Source organism: Artibeus jamaicensis, unplaced genomic scaffold (genome assembly GCF_021234435.1).
Source record: "Artibeus jamaicensis isolate MK-2021 breed Jamaican fruit bat unplaced genomic scaffold, CSHL_Jam_final scaffold_916, whole genome shotgun sequence".
Classification (NCBI taxonomy): Eukaryota; Metazoa; Chordata; class Mammalia; order Chiroptera; family Phyllostomidae; genus Artibeus; species Artibeus jamaicensis.
Genome location: NW_026522059.1, coordinates 49,508,001 through 49,516,002, shown reverse-complemented (window position 1 = coordinate 49,516,002; position 8,002 = coordinate 49,508,001).

The window sequence follows — 8,002 nt, the reverse complement described above, 5'->3', positions numbered from 1 at the left end:
TTTCTGCATCTATTGATATGATCATGTGGTTTTTAATCTTTCATTTTACATATGTAATGTATCACATTTATTTATTTGTGAATGTTGTACCAGTCTAGCATTTTTGGAATAAATCCCACTTGGTCATGGTGTGTGATCTTTCTGATGTATTGCTGTACTTGGTTTGCTAAATATTTTCTTAAGAATTTTAGTATCTAAGTTCATCAGGAATACTGGCCTTTAATATTCATTTTTTTTCTTTTTTTTTGCCTATCTGGTTTTGGAATTAGGATAATGCTGGACTTGTAAAATGAGCTTGGGAGGCTTCCCTACTCTTAAATTTTTTTAAATAGTTTGAAGAGAGGTGTTAGTTTTTTCTCAGAATGTTTGGTAAATTCACCTGTAAAGCCATCCTGTCCAGGGCTTTTATTTATTGGAGTTTTTTATTACAGCTTCAGTTTCACTAGGTATAATTTGTTTATTTAGATTCTCTGATTCTTCCTGATTTAGTTTTGGAAGATTGTATATTTCTAAGAATTTATCCATTCCTTCCACATTGTCCAATTTGTAGAGTTGTTTATTTGTATTTCTTTGGTGTCAGTTGTTATTTCTCCTGTTTCATTTCTGATTTTATTTATTTGGGTCCTCTCTCATTTTTTCTTGATGAGTCTGGTTAAAGATTTATCAATGTCATTTATCTTTTTAACAAACCAACTCTTTTATTCATTAATCTTTTGTGCCTGTTTTGTACTCTGTCTGGCTTCTTTGTTTCAACATTATGTTTGTGGTTCATCCTACTACTACTGAAGGTGCCTCTTGTCCATTCTATTTAATGCTTTTTAGAACTCATTGCATGCATACACCATGAAATACATATCTATTATGCTGTAATGGATATTTGAGTTATTTCCAATTAGGAGCTATTATGAATGATGTTTCTATGAATATTATAGAACAGATCTCATGTTCTAGAACAGATCTCATATTCTAGAACAGATCTCATAGTGTCATATGTATTTCTCTGGGATACATATGCTAAAGAAAAAAATTATGAGTTTTTGTAGGTAATTAGAAAGTTTCACCCCCCAGTGGTCCCTATTAAAAGGTAAAATGTAGAGCAACTCATGGCTTACAGACCCATAAGAGCCAAAAACTGAGAATAATCTATGTAAGGAACTAATTTGAGAGTAATTTACATTGAGAAACAAAATTTTATTCCATAATATAGTTTTTCATTAAAATTTATCACTGTAAAAAAGGAGATTTAATAACCAGAGTTTTTTAGTTTTGGAGTGTGGATGCAGTTGAAGTCTCTGCTAATGTGGGAAGTGCTTGAGAGATTTCATATACATCAAATTATGTTTTATGGCCAGCTTTACTTTCTAAAGTTTCAGTGAAATAATTAAAACTGCATTAGTATGACATATGACTGTGATAATGAGGCTATACTTAAGTTTACCTATCCAAATGATTGCTGTTTTTTTTAAATTGAGCATTTGGGGGAACTTCGGCATTTACAAGAAAAGGGGAGCACTGATTAAATAATGTGGCATGTAGTCTCCCCAAGTGAGCACTGGGAATGGCTGACCTAAAAGACCTCCCTGCAGCTCACATCTCCATCTTCCAGGCATCCTCTACACTGCTACCACAGTGATCTTCTGAAAAACAAAGCTAATTCCATTACTCCACTGGATAAAACCTTTCAATGTTTTGCTTTTATCCAGGTCCAAGCCTGAGCACATTTGCCCAGCCCACAAAGCTTCTACAACTTGTCTTCAACATGCATAGCCAAGATTGTTTCATCCAAAGCTCATTGTATAAAATGGTATGGGCCTGGCACTCTTCAAAGGGAGTTACAGATATTAACTCACTTAATCTTTGTGTCAACCCTGTGATATAGGGACTACTATTTATATGTCCATTTTTTACAGACAAGGAAATTAAAGTACGAGGAGGAAATGTCTTGCCTCGAGTCACACCTGGAGTAGGGCACACCTAGACCATTTCACTCTGGGGCCACATGCATGCCTGTCCCACACTCTTTCCTTCTGGCACTGTGTGGCTATAGTTTACCATTGGACTCCCTCCTACTGTCCCCTGGCTTTATCCCATGCACATGTTCATGGTTCTCCTGGCACATCAGCATCCTTCTCAGTGTCATATTTTCTACAACTCTGATCCTCTTTGGGCCACCACTGTACTTTATACTTATCTCTTTTTAACTTGTATATTTTAACAAAATCATTAGTTTCATATCTGTGTCCTCTATTAGAGTAGAAATTTGTTGAGAGATAAAGTGAAGTTGTATTCATTGTTTTTATCTCGAGTCTGTCATGGTGTTTGGATCACATTAACAATTTAATAAAAATTATTGAATGTTTGATGGAGAAGAGGGAAGTTAAGAGAAAAAAACAAAAATGAAGGGGCTAAGTCAGATGTGGAATAGTGGAAAGTTGAGAGTCAGAAATGCATGCAACTGAATTCTAGTTTTAAACACTGATTATCTCTACAGCAATTAAATTTTCCTTAAATTTTGTTTCTACATTTTATAATAAGCATATAAGTGACCATTTCCAGAGTTATAAGAATTAGAGATGTATGTAAAGTGACTTGCATACAATAAAATATACTGTTTATCATTACTACTACTGTTTTTAATGATATTTATGCTGCATAGTAATGTTATCTTTACTTCTCTGGTGATCTATATTCTGGACGATGTAAAATAAATTCTCCTCACCTTCGTGGAGATTAGTAGAATACTATCTATGCCAATAACAAGCATTACTTATATAGAGAATGCTTTTGTACCATTGCAAAATATTTAAGTTGTTTAGGTACGTGACATTGGGGAAGGGAAAATTAGGGTGGCAACCTGTAAAAGAGAATGGCAAATATTTTTTTACATAAGCTCTTCCTAGGAAGATACTTCCAGGAGTTGGAAATTAAGAACTTGTGGAAGTCACTCTATATTACACAAGACATTAAAAGACTACCTCACTCACTGTACAATGTCACAGCTCTTTGCTAGAATCCTTATAATTATAAGGCCAAAATTCTCTCTGCATAAACAGATCATGCACTTAGAGAACCTGGCATATGATATTGCATGTGGCCATGGAATAGTCACTTGTCTTTCTTCATCGAGGCTCTGGGCCAGTGTGAGCCACTAAAAGGATCTGCACACAGGCAGAGCTGAGCGTATATTAGAACACTGGTGTGCTCTTCCTATTTTCTGATTAAATGAAGGCAAAGCATATTTTTCTGGGAAAACTCTAGCCTATAAAACAAGTACCTACATATGATTCACCTTTGTCACATTGTGTGAATCCATGAGGCTTGTTAGCATCATTCCTTTAGCAACTGAAATTTCTATTTGGCAGCAAACAAGTGGGAGTAAAATACACTTAAGTAAGGAATGCACTTGAAGTGCTTCTATACTAGTAATTATACATTTAGTGTAAACATAGGTCTAACTCTTTCCAAAACTTGATTTATTGTTCATACTTCCACCTGTGAGAGACAAGTGCTTACAGGTAAGGTTTTGACGTATTTTTCTCATTCAACTAGGTATATACTACATCTCTGGTGATAAAGGTTACATGAAGAACAGATGTAATATTGAATTCTCACTGTGACAACTTATTTCCCAATTTTGAAATCAAATGACTAAGAGAAAGTGTGCATCAAAAATGCTACAAGGTTAGTCATTAAACTTTAGATTGAGTTTCAAACATTGGTAATTAATTAAAAATGGTGACTTTTTAGGCAATCAGGAAGGAAATGATGGGCAGGGCACATAGAACTTTAACCTAAAGCTCTGGGTATAGCAACACTAAGAGGCATTCCCAGTGAGAAGTGGTGCACAAGAACTGTCAATCCAGAGCAAGATTCCCAAGGGGCATGCAAACTGAAGGGGAACATTTGAGCAAACCATAGCAACAGAAGTGAAAATTGTGTGCCCATCAGTAAATGAATGGATCAAAAAATTGTGGTACATATACACAGTGGAATTCTATGCAGCAGGGAGAAAGAAGGAGCTACTACCTTTTGCAACAACATGGATGGAACTGGAAAGCATTATGCTGAGTGAAATAGGCCAGGGGTTGAAAGACAAATACCATATGATCTGACCTTTAACAGGAAGCTAAATAACAAAATAAACAAGCAAGCAGAAAAAAACCCCAAAACACTGAAATAGAGAACAAGGGGACAGTGACCAGAGGGGAGAGGGAAGGGAATTTAAGGGGAAAAGGGGGGAGGGATTTGGAGGAACAAATAGGAAGGACACAGGGACGAGAACTAAGGGGGGTGGAAATGGGAGGGAGGTGGGGACCATGGGGCGGGGAGGCTGGGATGGGAAAAATAGACAAAAAACTATACTTGAAAAATAACTAAATACAATTTTCAAAAACTAGGAGAAAAAAAGGATGAGGAATAGAAGGTATTAAATATGTCAATATCAATAATGATGATGATAATTAAAGCTCACTGAACTCTCAAAAAAAAAAGAAAATTATGTGACCAAAGAGTCATGAGGCAGTTGAAGAGTATGAATGACTCAGGAGAATTAGGAGAACATCCAGGGAAACATTTGACACATAGGCATTTTTGCAAGACTACCTCTTATGCATCCTCTTGGAATAAAATTAAGCTGTGCTTAAAAGACTGAGAAACAGACATCCAGATTCCAACTATAATCTGTGCTTTGCTCATGGATATTAAAACTGCACTAGTCAGTCCTGGCCAGGCAGCTCAGTTGGTTAAAGCATTGTCCCATACATAAAGGTTGCAGATTTGATTACTGGTCAGGGCACGTATGAGAAGTATCTGATCAATGCATAAATAAATGGAACAAAATCAATTTCTTTCTCTCTCTCTCTCTCTCTCTCTCGCTCTCCCTCCTTCCCTCTTCCCTCTTCCTCTTGCCCTCAGAAATTAATAAATAAAATAAAATAAAACTTCACTAATCAGTTATCTAAAGTATTAGTCAATGAAGAAGCCTAAAAAGGATCAAGAAATTGCTCATTTTAAGTAATTATAAGTTAGTTTGAAGTTCCACACAACCACATATATGGACAAGTAAAGACACTGTTGATTTTCAAACTAAATTCTGAAAGTGAACCACTTCATGATGTCCACAGTTAGACCATGTTTGCTGACCATGGTGCATAGCAAAACAACTTATTATACACCCAACTTGGATCCCTAGCTATGATATTATAGGTAGGTTAATGATAGATAGATGGATAGATAATAGATAGATAGATAGATAGACAGATAGATAATGCGTAGATAGGTAATAGATACAGAGAGAGACAGAGAGAGATTATTTTTGTTACTTGCAGTGGTAGTGTTCTATGAAAACACAGCGAGCACTAAAATAGTGGATACTGACCACTTGCTTCCAGGGAAAATACAGGGTTAAAATCCTGTGGGGCTCTGGTCACAATATTTTGTCAACCAATTACTATGTAACTTTTTAATGTGTTTTTTGTCTAGATACCTTATTTAATATACATTGTTGATTCATTAATATTGAACTCCTGTCCCATAGCACTATAACTCATGTATCTGTAAACAAAGCTTATCTAGCACATGGATTTTCTCTACAAGACACTTCCCAACTGTTCTCCTCTTAGGAACACTAAACAGCACTTTAGCACTATGCTTGTGGCCCATTTTACACATCAAAATCCCCCCCAAAAAGACATCACAAAAATGAAAGAAAATGTGCCATTGAGAAGACTGCAAAAAAAAAAAAAGCTTTTTTTGCATAGTGAAAGCAGAAGCAAGAAGGCAGAGCGTGCTTTATTTAATCTCAGGTGAGACTAAGATCTTGCCACTCACTGCACATACCCAAATGATCATGAAAGTACCACAAAGATGAATTTTGAGCTCACAAATGAATTTTAAAATAGGCAAATTCTCAAGTACAGAATTAATAAATAATGAGATTCAACTTTATATATATATATAAAATAGGACAAAAGTAGGTTTACAGATGCCTGTATGGAAAAATAATACATTAACTAATAAATAATAATACAAGGCTAAACTCTGTGTTTCACATACTCAGACTCCTCCAGAAACAGATTTTAAATAAATGTACTTTTTCCCTTGATGAGCTAGTTTGTCTCCGTACTCTAATCCCTCCAAACTAAAAATATGTTCCTAAGAAATTCTAACAAAACTTTGGTAGCTCAATGTGCTTGGTGTTTTTTTTCCCCCAACAGGACATTATTTTCTAACTCTTACTTTCAATTTGATGAAGATTATATGGATTTCTTGGTATGCTATAGTTGATAATAAAGAATATACAGGAAAATAATGAGAGATCAAGTGTCCTTTAATTGCTTCATCTAATCCAGCTTTTCTCTACAACTAGATTGACCAAACACCCTCATTTCCTTCTAAGTACCTGATATATGTCTAAGTTCCTGCAAGATAACTAGTAAACTTTTATGATTAAGGAGTAAATACCATATGATCTCACCTTTAACAGGAATCTAAACAACAAAACAAACAAGAAAGCAAAATATAACCAAAGACACTGAAATAGAGAACAGGCTGAGAGTGATCAGAAGGGAGAGGGGAGGGAATTTCAGGGGAAAGTGGAAGGGTTTACAGGAACAAGCACAGAGGACACATGGACAAAAACTAAGGGAATGAAAATGGGAGGGAGGTGGGGAACACTGTGGGTGGGTAGGCTGGAATGGGAGTAAAAGACAGAAAACTGTACTTGAACAACAATTAAAATAAATTTAAAAAAAGATTAAGGAGTAAATAGAAAAGAACATAGATGAAAGAGGCATAAAATAAGAAAGGATATATTTTCATTGATATTCAGATCAAGGGTAAAAAGGTACAAAATTGAGTATAAAATCTGAAAAAGTGGTCAAATAGAGAAGAGATGAAACGTGAGGGAGGAGCAGAGTAATAAGAGAAAAGGGATTTATTTGTACCCACTTATCTTCAATATATTCTTTGAAAAATAATTTTGCTTTGTTCCTCTTCTATTGTATATTTCCACAGCTCAGTAAAAAAAGCAGTGTAGTAACAAAGCATTTGATTCATGGTGCATCTTAAGAGTCCAATCCATATTTAATTCAAAGAAAAAAATGATTCCAGAGTAGTAAAAATAATTTGTCCCTGGCCAGGTAGTTCAGTTGGTTAGAGCATCATCTCCCTATGCCAATGTTGCGGATTTGATCCTTGTCAGGGCACATACAAGAATTGACAAATGAGTACGTACATAAGTAGGACAACAAATGGATATTTTTTCCTCTCTCTAATAAAATTTCAAAAAATATAATAGTTTTGTGGCAAGAAGGGTAAGTATCTAGTAACAATCTATGAGGAAGAACTTTGTGGACAATACCCACATATTTTCCCTCTATTCTTCCAGTAGCTAGGATATAACTGTATGACCTTTTATGATTTATCTTAAAAATTCACATAGTGTCATTTTAATCTCATGCTATGGTCGGAACAGTCTCAATCTTGCTCAGACTCAAAAGGAGGGAACATAGACCCCACATCTCAATAGAAAGAGTATCAAGGTTACATTATAAAATAGCCTATAAGTTTGAAAGGGTTGTTGTGGGCATCTTTGGAAAGTATAGCCTGTCATAAGTATTTTTCATAAAGCAAAGGAAAAAATGAGTCTCGAGTAGCAGACCATAACCACCTGTGTCAAATGTTACTGCTATGTTTGCTCAGAGGGAACTGAGGCTTAACTACTGAATTTTGCTGAGTGACTTTTGTTGGTAACTCAGATCAAGAGTTGCTGAGGTTGGAGTAGTCAGAAGAGGTCATAAGAGAAATTGGACAGCTCTGTCAGGAACTTTTCTTTAAAGAATAGAAAAATGTAGCTGACTAGTACTAAAAGGTGTTGTAGATCAAGGGAGAGTTTGACTTTGATTTTGCTTTTTAAGATAGGGTTAAAGGATTAGTGAGGAAAATTGGAATTATTTTATTGAGTATGTGAGAAGAGAGAGGATCTAGTGCAGATGTGGAAGGT